General features: G+C 36.4%; 1 protein-coding gene across 1 annotated transcript in view; it reads right to left on the reverse strand.

Annotated features, from left to right (window-relative positions):
* The window catches only part of ERp44 (Endoplasmic reticulum protein 44), a 266,413-nt gene that overhangs the window by 65,872 nt on the left and 186,171 nt on the right, over nt 1–14,370 (reverse strand). The window lies entirely within an intron of this gene.

Raw genomic sequence — 14,370 nt, forward strand, 5'->3', positions numbered from 1 at the left:
TGCGTCTTGGCACTGCAGTCAAACCGTACTTGCTAATTACGGTATCTTTCAATGTTGGACCCTGTCATCTTTCTAAGTACCCCAATGAATAGATGCCAATGTTTTGCAGTATTCTCTATCAAGGCAACTGATGCACCCACAGCCAATGAGAAAGACAGACCTTGGCGTGCGATCAAGTGAAGTCAGGTGATCAGCTTAGCAAGGTTGAACAACTATGCTTCAATCAATTGTCACTATCATCAGCACTCACCTGAATACCATAGCCTTATTTTTTGTTAAAAATATGAACCTTCGTACACTGCAATAGTAACCCCTGTGTTTTATGTGTTCAGTTACATTTTTACTCTTTAACTCCTATAGCTCCAACATCGAGGCTGACTCGACATCGCTGCCCGTTGCGCCGAGGTCAACGTAGAGTTCAACTCGGCACTGACCTTGCTTCGTTTGTACTTATTTATGCACCTGCCATCTACTGGCTAATACATGAACTCTGTAGCACTTAAAGAAGAATTTCCTGTTGTCAAAAGAATGCACCTTAGGTATTCCATGGAAATATTCGTAAAAAATGATGAACATGTTGACCACGTGATCATAACAACAGCTGTGTTAACATTCCATAGTTACCAATCCCTGTTTAACAATATATGTGTATTTCTTATGTTATATTTGTGATTTTCGAGAATTTTATCCTGTAATCACAAATGAAAAGATATAAAGAGGCTCACAGATGAACAGAGTGGCAATGATTATTTTTATTTATGCAAATTAAATGACAAATTTTGTGATTGTCGAGTGAAAGCGATGGAAAATGTAAATGTAAGTAACACAGAATTGAACCCAGCACATCATATACATATTCTTCAGAATCAGAGGATGAACGAATAGTGAGAGCATGAAAATCAGCAAGCGCCGACACTGACACTGAAGAAGAGCAGCCAAGTTCTGATGTTGGATGTGGAGCTACAGGTGATTTTACTAATGCTCCTGTGAAATCTGAGGTGAGTGATAGTGATATAGATTATAATGGTGCTGGTGATACTAGGCCCATCACAGCTACATCCAAAGACAGTAAAACTGTGAGCTACCATTGAAGTATTCAACAGGGCAAAAAATTCGTAGACCACAGATCCCTGCAAGCTGCATCACCCTACTGATGTATTTTATGATTTTCGCTACTCAGCACTGATATAAAAAATGATTACTGAAACTAATACATATGCAAAGGAACAAACAGGCAACAAAACTTTGTCAAAGTTCTCCACCTGGCACGATAGGGCAGATGTGGAACAGGACAAAATGTTGGCATTCCTCAGCATCATTGTCAATTTAGGATTAATTCATTTACCTAATACAAAGAATTACTGGAAAAACAACTTTATATCAAGAGTACAGTTTTTCAGTGATGACACGGAAATGATTTCTTCAAATATTCTGGATGTTGCATCTACTTAGATCACACTTTGAAAACCAGAACACAAAAAGTCAGCAATTTTCTCAAATACAATGCTGAGAACTGTTGATACCAGGACAGAATGTGTCAGTAGATGAATCTGATGTGGGATTCACAAGGGAAGAATCTCATCACTTATAACCAAAAAAAACCTACAAAATGGGGAATACATATGTTTTGGCCGACCATTTGCAGTATTTATAGAAATAGGAAAGTTTAGTTGAGAACTAATATCTTTCCACGCATTTTCTCTTTTATTGCGATTGAAATAGTTTTTGTTTTCCAGATTCCACGTAAAATCTCTATTTTTGTAGAGCTCAATGAGCTGCAAGCACTGTCCTTGATTCATCCCTCACGCAACTATGGGGACCACGTTTACACTGAGAGAAATTCGATGAGCGAAACCCTTTGATGCGCGGACAAAAACTGACTGGACTCCGGCTCACAGCAAGGACCTTCACTCCGCAATTACTCAGGGGTGAGGGAGCGTCTACACTAGGTGAAATTATTTCACGAAGAAATTGCGCTTAGTGTAAATGCAGCTTATCGCCTGATATTTCTGGATACCATATGTTCACTGACCATTTCTACACAAGCCTAACACTTGCCACTGAACTTCTAGCATTGAAATGTCACCTTACTGGAACTTTACTTCCTAATAGAAAAGATGTTCCTGCTTCTATCAAGAATCCAACCCTAAAAAGAAGGAGAAAGGATAGCATGCTGCAATATTGAAAATGTACTAATCCTTCCCTGGTGTGACAGAGTTGTAACTATGTCCAGTACATGGTGTACACCCTCATCAGAGAATATCAGAGGGAAAGTAAAGGGACAAGCAGATGATGAAGTTGTAAATAAACCAAGTGTAGCTGTGAATTACAACAGTAATGTGTGTGGCGTCGATACAGCTGATTATTTGAATGCAACACATTGCTTCCTCCGTAAGACACAAAAATGGTGGAGAAAATTATTTTTCAGAGGTTTCAGTTATAAATGCCTACATACTTTACGCCAAGAATGCAAAAGCAAATCACACTACATCCATGAAACATGTACATTTTAGGAGACAGCTGGTCAAGGAACTTGTTAGAGACTTCCGTACAGGGGGTGGTAACTCAAGAAGAGGGTGGCATTTCACTTCAGATGAAGAGCAAAGACCAGATGGAAAGCTGCACATCATTCCACATCATTCCACACCCAGAAGGAAAGCACGAAGACTGTATTGTGTGTTCCAAGTGAAATGTTCCAGGGGGAAGACGAGAGACAACCTACATTTTTGAAACATGGGAACGTAAACCTGGACTTCAAGTGAGGAACAGCTACAAACAGTACCACACAATGAAAAATCTGAAGTTGTGATCTGGTTAGACATGTTTCTCAGATATAACTAAACTAAATTATTGCTAGAGATAACCTTTATTTTATTTTGAATTCATATAGATTTCACAAATGATCATTAGACAGTATTTCCTCAAAATTCGAATGCTATCTTGTCTCTCTAAAATATGATTTTCCAAAAAGAAAAAAGAAAGCGTGCCAATAAAAAAAACTGTCAAGAGAAATGCAGGGTAAATAAGAATTGAGCAGTGCAATTATTCCTATTCCATCTTATAAGACGTTTAAATATTATTTTTATTTTAATCAAATAACCGATTACTACAGTTCTTCAATTTTACACAATAACAAACTTTAATTTTTATTAATTACATATAACATACTGATTTGAAAAATTAAATTGAAATTCATTTAGTAGACCTTTATACCACATGATAAAACAAAAGATAACTTACCTACTCACCCCAGATTTCCACTGTCCCACTTGTCTCTTCCGTTATTGGAGAATATTCCCATCGTGAAATAGCATTATTTTGCTGTCGTTGTTTATTGATATATCCATGAGTAAAGTAATTTAAATTTAGTGCATTTTGTGTGCCCTGCGAGGGGTGTGAGAGGTTTGAAGACGGTAATAAATGAATGTGTAAATATGGTTAAAAAAATTGCTGCCAATGATCATTTCTGAAAGGCATTAATAAAGGAGAAAGGTGCACCTAAAATAAAGGAAACAAAACAAAGTTGGGAACCAAAATCATACTCTTAAAGCGTGAAACATGGGCATATGTTATGAAAAACTTTTACTAGCTTTGATATGAAACAAATATTTTAAATTTCATTATAATATGAACATAAAAAGAGTCAGGAATTCATGTTGAAATAAAACAGTGTAATTTGCCATAACTGTACATATATTTATTTACATCTGAGGCAAATATACAAAGCTGTTTAAAATGTCTTAAGTTTTCTGTCAACATTACATCTTTTCTGACCATTCTCATTAAAAATATATATATATGTATTCAGCATAATTTTACAACCATAGTTACTAATATTCACAAGTTATACTGAAACTTTACATAAACACAAAATAAGATTCTTCACAATCTATCATCATTATAACACTTCAGCCTTCAGATAACTGGTCGGTATCTGTGAAGTCAGTTTCTTCAGAAGTCCCATCTGATTTGTGCAAGCTGAAAATATACTCTCAAAATGACCTGCGTTACAAACCTTTACAACACCAATTGCAATTTTCAAGACGGTTTCTAAGGATAACATAAGCTTACCTCTGTCTAATGCTTCAAGCAACTTTAACTCTGATAGTATTTCAACATCCACAACCGTATTACTTTGCAGTCATGAAGGACACAATTCATAATTATGTTGTCTTATTTCACGCCTGACTATATATCCTGCAATGTAACTCAAAATTGGGAGTACTATAGAATGCATTATAAATTCATGTATGAAGACAACAAAATGGTGTCATTTCTACTGGGGTCTAGGATTCATTGCAGCATGAAAATGGACGATTTTCATTTCTGCCTGCTAACACCACTACAGACTTGAACCTGAGCTTTCTCTCACTCTCAGTTAACTGTAAGAATGAGAACATGTGGCAGTTAGCTCCATTTAACTGTCTGTAGCATTCAAACCTCCCCTCTAACACATCATTCTAAAACTTGCCAAGAAGCAAGTAATCCACTCTGTAAACAGAAAACCTATCCTATATGAGATGAATGAATGAATGAATGAATGAATGAATCAATCAATCAATCAATCAATCAATCAATCAATCAATCAATCAACGGTTATAATGAATGCCTAAAATTTTTGCAGAGAGAGATTCATTCTTACACATACCAATTCTCCAGATCTTTATCCAAGAAGACTGTTTCTGTAAAAAGTGCAGCTGATCATGCCTATGCAGTGTAAATGGTTCTCTCACACTGTCACTGAAGCTTTTCCCTTCAATTGCACTTTCTGCATTAGTTATATTAAAAACTGGCAGGTGCCCTCAAATCCCGAAAAACTGTCAATTTCTTCCGACACACACTTAAGTGCCTACCTTTTTTCTCTTTCTCTCAATGAAAATGGCCACAAGCTAGGTTTACATTATATTTCTCAATCAAGGTTGGATACAGAGCCTTGTAGGTCTATACTTCACAAGTGAATTCTTTTCATTTTGATATAGTGTTTCCAATTGTTGGAAATGTGCATTAGAAATTACATTAAAATCATTGAAATCTGGAAATGTTAGGCAATTACATTTCTCTTATTTATCCAGTTGCTCCTAGTAAATACATTTTATTATGTGCACTGCATCAAATACGAAGAACGTTTCCTGTCACTATCACAGGGATGGAGAACAACAAATTCTAGATTGCTAGAACAGCCTTTCCATTGATGCAATTATTATTATTATTATTATTATTATTATTATTATTATTATTATCATCATCATCATTATTATTATTACCCTAAATCGTATTTTCTCAATTTCTTGTATAACCTTCAACAACAAACCATACTGTCATTACAAGTGATGAAAATCATCTTTTGGTCCATATTGATTAGTTCCTTGTTCAATACACAATAAGGTGGATTAAATCCTATTTTTAACTAAACCATACAGTTGCAAAGCTGTCATGTGATTAACTGGTACAATTGTCACATCTTTACAATTTAAAATTGCACCAGATATCGTGCATGTACAATGAAATATATGGAGCTATTGAATGAAGGAAAAGAGAACCCAGAAGGTATGATTGTGAAGCCAAAATACTGCCTATCATTGGCAGTAGTTTTCCATAAAACTAACAGCTCATTTACAAAAATGTAAGTTTCATACTTGCTACCAAATTCAGGCAATGTTACATTCAAATTATCAATTACATTACCACTGTTAACACCCATTTACATCTTTCTTACAAACTCTGCAACCTCAGTACAGTAAAAGTCTGTTATAGGGAGAATTCTTGAAAATGAAAATGAAAAATTTACTTGCTAAGGCGGATTGTCGTTATATCAGATTTTTTGCAAAAGTCAGGAGAATAAACCCAAAAAAATTTAAATCAGTATGAAATGGCTATCAGTTTGTTCAAAACTTCCATTTTTGTGGATGGTTTCCATACTGCGGCTTACTCATTAGTTATTTTTCTAATTCCGATACTATGTGAACATGCATGTTCAATTTCATTCTTAAAAACTGTACTACAGTAGCATCACTCTACAGGCTCCAGTTTTCGTACTCGAACAGTATTATCCATCCTTACTTAACCGTTTATATATCACGAAAATATACTTCAAGCAGTAGAGTAATAACGTTGAACCCATAATTCTACGATGAGAAAATTATTTTTTAATTTCAAATATTTATTTCAGCTACAAACTACTTTTTGAAAGCAGCCATGTTTTATTTCAAGAGTCTGGCTGTCTCGTGGGAACGAGCTCCCCCGTGTCGAGCAAGCCGTAAGCTTGTGAAATACCGGGACACTTCGGTGGACTTCGAATACTGAACAATTTATCAAATTCAAGAAATTCTTCATAACGAGAGATTTTGGCGACATAGTAAATCCAGAAATAAAGAATCTAAATTATTCATAAACCATATGTGAAGATAGAACCCCCAGGGTAAATATAAATGCAGTTAAGCCTAGAGAAGAGTTTGCCTTTCCGAAGTTTTGGAACAAATTTCAGGAAAATTGGTCTATTGGATGCGGAATTAGCATATTACACAACCAAGCTTCATGGTGTGGGTAGCGTCCTCCCATAGGGTATAAAAGAAATCCCCCCTTCCCCTCTCCGTCTGGTTGTCGGAACGGCGAAGCTCATGTCACTCGTCAGCAGGAAAGTGCGGAGATCTGTTCTCCAAATAACTTATTACATATTGGTGTCTATGGTTCAAATATAATGTTAAAGTAGAAGATGATCGAAATTTTCTGAGCTGCCGCTAATGGGAACTTTGAAGGTTTAGATATTTGGGTGAGTAAGTAACTAAGTTTCTCCCTGTATTCAGTGTGTGCATCTAATATTTGTTAAAGAGAAGTCTGGAAGTTGGCTGCGAGGTCTGGTTTCTTATCTGCTGGAACACCTGGCCCTTAGTAGGGAGAGAGGGAGCAGAATCTTGTGAACACAGTGGCCATTGCCATTTTGAGAAGAGTGCTCGTCACCTGTTAAATGTGTTGAAAGTGCATCGTTTGAGGTGGAAATCGACCCCAAGTGAAAATTGTTGTGTAATTTAAGTTATACATATCTATAAGAAGATGATGTTAAACATAACCATGGAAGGCTAGGCAAAAAGGTCTGCTGGCTAGATGCAGCCAGAATCCAGGATGTCTACGATAACAGGTCTGTGAAAAGCTTTGTATCAATGTTGTAGTTAGAATATTGTTTGTCCCAACCAATTTTCATTGCGTATGTCGGGTTGATATTTAATAATGATCAGGCGAATGTATTACATTTTTGGTCGTCATGTGAAACTCTTCAGTGCTGTAAAATTAACGTCAAGAAACTAACAAATGCGAAGTTTAAATATTGTGTTAATATTCTTTGAGATATTGTCCAAATTGAGTAAAATTAGGAAGGTGATAACGATAACGTAGTCGTGGTGAATGTCTTAATTTTGAATATCGTTCGAATTCAGCAACTTTTGGCGAAAAACTAATAATAATAATAATAATAATAATAATAGTAATAATAAAGTTTACCGCAGGATAAAATTTCTCTATGTTAAAAGTGCATTTAACAGGTATGTTCAATAAGGTTTGCGTGTGTCTCAAAGTCCAGCGAAATCCGATAAAGTTATATTTTATTCATGCGAAGTAAAATTTTGTGACATCGTGTATGTCGGTGATATGGAAAATCACGGTGTGTTGTTGTATTCCTGAGGTCCGAAAGTTGTAGTAAAAATGAAAAGAATTTTTATAAAAGTGGTTTGTCATGAGAGGATTGAGGTTTGAAAAGTCTTGAAATATAAGAAAAAGGATTGATGGCGAAGAATTTAGATATGTTGAGATAAGAGTTGTATAGATGTTGAAGGCAAAGGTAGCCTGTATTTCATGCAATACCGCCGTGAGAAGGCGATGAGAATGAATTTTTGAGACAGGCTATATTTGCTGATGGAGAAGAAGTTTTGAGACAGGCTGTATATTAAATGTGATATTTATGTGGCAGGCTGTAGTATATTCCGCTAACGATCCGAAAACTGAGACCAGGAGAAGGTTGGTTTGAGGTGAGTATTAAGATTTCAAGTTAAGATCCCAAGTGAAAAACAATTTCTGGTGAAGATTGTAACTCTTGGTAGTTAAAGACCAAGTGACTAGTTACGTAAAGTCAGTATAATGAATATTATAGAAATATGACCTCAAGGGTAGAAGAGCATTCGGAATACACGGTTGGTGTTATTTGACTGTAATGACAAGTTTCCAATCAGTAAATTTCATAAATTACGAGACGATAATGTATCATTAAATCGGAAACATTGTGGGATGAGATATTGGACGTTATTAAAGCGATATGTTTGGCTGTGTAGATTCATTGGATTTCGTTTCACTGGATAGTCATGGATATGAAGATTTGGAAAAGTGACGGTAGGCGATTTGAGGGCTTCACCCTAAAATTATAGTGTGGATTTTTGCAGTGGTGATGATTATTGTTTTTGACGACATTCACTTAACGTTAGATGTGTGTCAGAAGTCATTACTAATTTTCCAAACTGTATTGTGCATGCCGAGATCGTGTTTGAGTTGTGGATTGCTTATCACACGTTATTTATTTTCAATTTCACGTTTTAGGAACAAGATAGGGACGTAGTTTCATTTCCCGACTTGCGTTCATTCTGTGGCAAGATTTGTTTCGTTGTGTGTTATTAGTTTCGACAAGGTTTACAGCTAAAATATCTAAGAGTGTGTTTGAAGTTACGATCTCGCCTGATATGCTAGAGGAGACGTACACGACCCAATTTTCGCTCGACAATAGATTTAGAATGTCACATGTTATCCTAGGAGTATATTGATGATGCGACGTCCTAGTTCATGATCAACGATAGGTTTAGGAAGGTGTGTGTACATAGAGGTTAGTGTTAGGGTGTGCAGACATTAGGTAGGCCCAACGATAGGTCGGGGATGTCAGCTATACATACTCAAGTCTTAGATTAGATGTTTTTGCGAAGCGACTTGAGCGATGGTAGTGTCTGCAGTAGTGTATGCAATGCAAAGTGTGTTAGCTCAGTAATATTGATGCCAAGCTTGCGCGCAGCCCCTTTATCAGCTGGAAGGTGTTTACCTAAGATTATGGAACCACTAATGGCATGCGAGGGTTGTCCAATATTGGGTACGGAGCTAGCGGTGATTGAATATTTATTGCAGTTCGCCATGCGTGTTTAAGTTCAATGAACTTCAGTATTTTATTTTACGGACTTAATTGTTTTGTCGTTCTGACGTCCATTTGCTTTGATAGTGTGCGTGTTGACACTCAACGTATTAGTGTGAGACTTGAGTTACAAATGCAGGTTCGATTCGTCAGCCGGTAATATATTTTATTTTCAATTTTTTGTCGTTCTTTCATTTTTATACGTAGTTGAGTGTGGTCAATTGATAACTTTGTAGGTCGTGTGTTGGGTCAAACAATAAGTACATGGATCTGTGATGGTAGTCATTGTTAAAAAGGAAAGAATTCTTAGGTTTTCATTTTATTTTACCATGTGGACTTGTAATTTTATTAAGTGTAACGTAACCATTTATAACCTGAAAGTTGGTTTTATAATAATATTTTTCAAGTGATTTACCATTATTAATTAACTTCAGTGTTTGGCATTTTTCCAAATGCGGGATGAATAAGTGTTTCCTGCATTTCGCAGTTTTGTTCCTTCTGAATGACTTAAGGTAAGATCCTCTCGGATCGTGTTGTTGTCGGTTCCTTCTGAACAGCTGTTTGGGTGATGCACGTTTTAGCATCAGGATTATTTTATAACTTAAGGGTGTCATGAAATGACAATATATGGTGGAATTTTGTTTTCTATTGTGAATGCTGCTGTTAACTTGTAGTGAACACCATGCTTTCCAATATTTTGTAACCTATCCAAAGCAACTGATAGTCCGTTTGGTTCGATTAAGGGTCCATTTGGCGGGTGTTTCCGTATCCGAAAGGGTATTCGACTGGTGGATAACCTTAATTAAGAGTAAATCCGGCATTCTACTTGTTGAAGGTCAGATTTTCCATGGATCGTGTAGATTAATTCTAAGTTATCGTTTGGATCAATAGGTGCCCTATTTCCAGGTTTTCTTTTCACTTTTTCAGTTTCGCTGTCCACTAATTTGTGAGATCTCTATTTTTCTTCGAAGAAAATTCTTCGATATTGTAATCAATAAAAATAACGCTATGCAATGTGACTGCGTCTGAAACCTTTAATAATTAATAACTTTTTTGATCAAGGACTTATACAAATAAAATATTTTTTGTGCTGTTAAATGATTCAATAAAAGTTAGTAAGCACATATTTCCTCCTCATTTCAAGTAGTTAGGCTCTCTTCTGAACCCCATCGTTTGGTTAAGATCGTGACCGAATTACTCCCGCAACGACCCCAAGATTTAAGAGTTCAATATTGCTCTACTGCAGCAGCTGTGGCCGACCAACGATGGAAGGGTAAGTCAAGGGTTTAACGTTTTCGCTAATTTTTTTAAATTTTTTTTTTGCTAGTTGTTTCACGTCGCACCAACACAGATAGGTCTTACATCGACGATGGGACAGGAAAGGGCTAGGAGTGGGAAGGAAGCGGCCGTGGCCTTAATTAAGGTACAGCCCCAGCATTTGCCTGGTGTGAAAATCGGAAACCACGGAAAACCATTTTCAGGGCTGCCGACAGTGGGGTTCAAACCTACTATCTCTCGAATACTGGATACTGGCTGCACTTAAGCGACTGCAGCTATCGAGCTCGGTTTTTGCTATTTCTGAAATGTAACCAGGTGCAAGAATATATAAAGTAACCTCTGAAATCAGTGATGCACCCTGCCATATCTTGAGACGTATTAGGCTACATTCTTACTTAATTTCAGTACCTATGGTAGTAGTAAAATTATGCAACTGTTTAATTTAGCCTTTATTTCTGATGAGTTAACAACTGCATTCCACCACATTATTTACGAAGACACGTTCTGCATTTTCATTTCAAACTTGAAGATTTGTTTACACTAGTCAACGGGTACTACTAGTCGACTTATGCAGGATCTTGAATATCGATGATGGAGCTTGCTAGCGCATGTAGCAAGAAATGTATGCAGAAAATTGAACACATTCAATATAATCACTGCAGAGCATATATATCGGGAGTGTTGAGAGAATAACCACTAACAACTTTCACTAAAGGTTAATGCACTATAAATTTGCACAGTGTGTACTATATTATTATTATTATTATTATTATTATTATTATTATGTCCGACTCGTTAGCTGAATGGTCATCGTACTGGCCTTCGGTTCAGAGGGTCCCGGGTTCGATTACCGGCTGGGTCGGGGATTTTAACCCTCATTGGTTAATTCCATTGGCCCGGGGGCTGGGTGTTTGTGCTGTCCCAACATCCCTGCAACTCACGCACCACACATAACACTACCCTTCACCACAACAACACACAGTTACCTACACATGGCAGATGCCGCACACCCTCATCCTCACCCTTATTATTATTATTATTATTATTATTATTATTATTATTATTATTATTATTATTATAGTAATAAATATCAAGAATGGAGAACATTACCCACGCTAAATCACTAGTAATGATGGATGAATCAGTGAAAAGGTTCTCATTGTAACTGAAGTTTAATATAGGAATTTTCAAGGAACATTAAAAGAAAAAACTTATTACAACAGCGTTCTCATTATATGTCATACTCGCTATAGCAGACTTCCACTGTACATCCATTGAACATAATTTATGTAAATGTTTGGGAATCTTATCTAATCCTAAATGGTCATTACACTTAATTTATATACAAGGTTGCTGTCAATAACTATAGAAGCTAGAAGCCATGAGAGATGGACCCGCCACGGCATTTAAATCTATAACAAATAAACTGTTCCATCATGAACTTATCGACTGTTGTGGTAAATGAGAAATGGCATCATCAGTACTAGAAATCAGCTTACCTCCTTGGTTAGACTTGGGGCTCGCTGCAATTGCCAGATCGAATTGTTCCTCCATATTTGTTACAGCACACTTTCTTTGCCACTCAAATATTTTGGCAAATTTTGTAAAAACAAAAGGAATTGCAGCTTCTTTTAGCTTCAGAATTCTATGCGGAAATTCCTTTAATCCACTTTTAATGATGCACTTTTCAATTCTAATGTCACTTTCTGAAAAATGTTTGATACAATCGGGTCTTTTAGACCACTGAAATCACCTGGAATTTTCTCTAGCTTCGAGTCTTCAATTTTTCATCTTTAGAAAGAGCAAACTTAGAAACAGCCTCCTCTCCTCGTGGTGCGGGGTGTAACTGGATTAACATAGCATCCTTCCATGCTGTAATGATTAGGCATCCCACATTGCAGGTTAGGTCACAAAATCTCAAGACTTATCTGAAACAGTAACACATCAGAATTATTAGCCTTATCACATGAATAAATGTAGGCAAGTAATAAAAGAAATCTGATCAGAAAACACGAGTACGTATCCCATTTACCGTACCTTTCAAGCTCAAAATCTTGCATACGGTGCCGAAGTGTTTTTGTCGCACTCCAACAATAACAAAATTCAACTACAACATAAGATAACAAGAACACAGATATATAAGCAAATAACATTACACATATGAAGGGAACTTTCTTCTAAACAAAATTACTCATCGAACGTAATCCAAACAATACTTAAACATAAAAATATCAGATCTTAACGCAACAGATGTAAACAAGACAACTAGATTCTACGCTATATTGCCAACCAAGCCAAGGACAAAGATGATCACGTGATAATCTCGCAACAAGGCCTGTCTTTCTCATAGTTCTCAGATGGATGTACCCGTTCTTGATGTAATGTGATCAGTTTCCCCAGAAAGCTAAAATCAACTATGAAGGTGGCCTCTGTACATCGCCTTATATCTCCACCCTCAGGCACCCATGAGCCCCAAGAACAACTTTGAAAATCCAGAAAATATCTCTTGACCGGCAGTCAGATGGGAAATTTCCGTTACAGTCACTTTGTAACTTGATGGGTCCTGTGTTTTCATCAGTGCTGCGCATCTCACCTGCACTTGTGGAGCGGCGAGAAATTACTTGTGAGGTATGTGCATGGTGTGAGGTATGGTCATGGTAACTTCTTCACAGCAAGTAGACCGACACACGTTGCAGCAATGGGCCGATAACTTTATATTAAAATGACGAAATGAAAGTTGCATATTTTCATCATACAGTATTTTACATAATAAGCTCTGTGTTATTCACTATAATTAACAAAGGTTAATTTTCAGAAGAAATATCTTCCTAATTAAATTAAGTATAGAAGTAATTTTTACATTATGCTACTTTATAACATGTAGGCCTGTGTTTCAACTAACCAATGGCTATGATAAATATATCATTAAATAGCAACAATATTATTTCCTTCTCAAATATAAATAAGTTTGAAAACATAATACCATAAATGTTTAATGTATGCCAACATAATTTTTATTTTATTTTTTAAAGAAGAAAGCCATTCTTAGCAGTGTCGATTTAGTTAATATAAGATTGTCAGTCTGTTGAAGCACGAAATGTAACACTTGGTATGCTATAACATGTATATAAAAAATTACAATTGTAAGTGGAATGACATGTTTAATTTCTCAAGAATCTGACATATTCGTAGAGAAGGAAACATGTCATTCCAAATACAATTCCCATTTTTTACAGGTTAGAGTGTACTAATATTACATTTCATGTTTTCACAGATTGAAAAATGTCTAAGATACATTGTACTATACACAACTACATAGTTGAATATTTTTGAACATATTATCGGACATGTCATAAATCCTTCTCCATGAACACCAGCCACCACTGACGAGGGTTCCTTCTCGATTATCTCAACTTTTTCGGCCACCACATGTAAGGTAACTACGAGTTGGCTCTTTCGTTCCACTGAAGGACTCGCGCACTCATCCACATTATCTGTGATATGTGCGATGATAGTCTTGCTAGTCTGCCCTGCGTACTGGTAATTTGTGAATAACAGGCATCCAGGAATTGAGTTACAAAACTCCTCTGCAGTTTATACAAGAATTGAAGCATAAGATTGATATACACATACTCCTTTGCTATTTGTTTTATGTCGCACTGTCATTGACAGGTCTTATGGCAGTGATGGAATATGAAAGGCTAGATCTGGGAAGGAAACAACCATGGTCTTAATTAGGGTACAGTCCCAGCATTTGCCTGGTGTGAAAATGTGAAACCATGGAAAACCATCTTCAGGGCCCCGAACAGAGGGGTTTAAATCCACTATCTCCTGAATCCAAGATGACTACATGATTCAAAATACGTAACTAACTCATTCATATATTTCTTTCACTAGTCAGATTTGTCTGGAAGAGTCATGAGACCCTTCTCTTC

This window comes from Anabrus simplex, chromosome 2 (genome assembly GCF_040414725.1).
Source record: "Anabrus simplex isolate iqAnaSimp1 chromosome 2, ASM4041472v1, whole genome shotgun sequence".
NCBI lineage: Eukaryota > Metazoa > Arthropoda > Insecta > Orthoptera > Tettigoniidae > Anabrus > Anabrus simplex.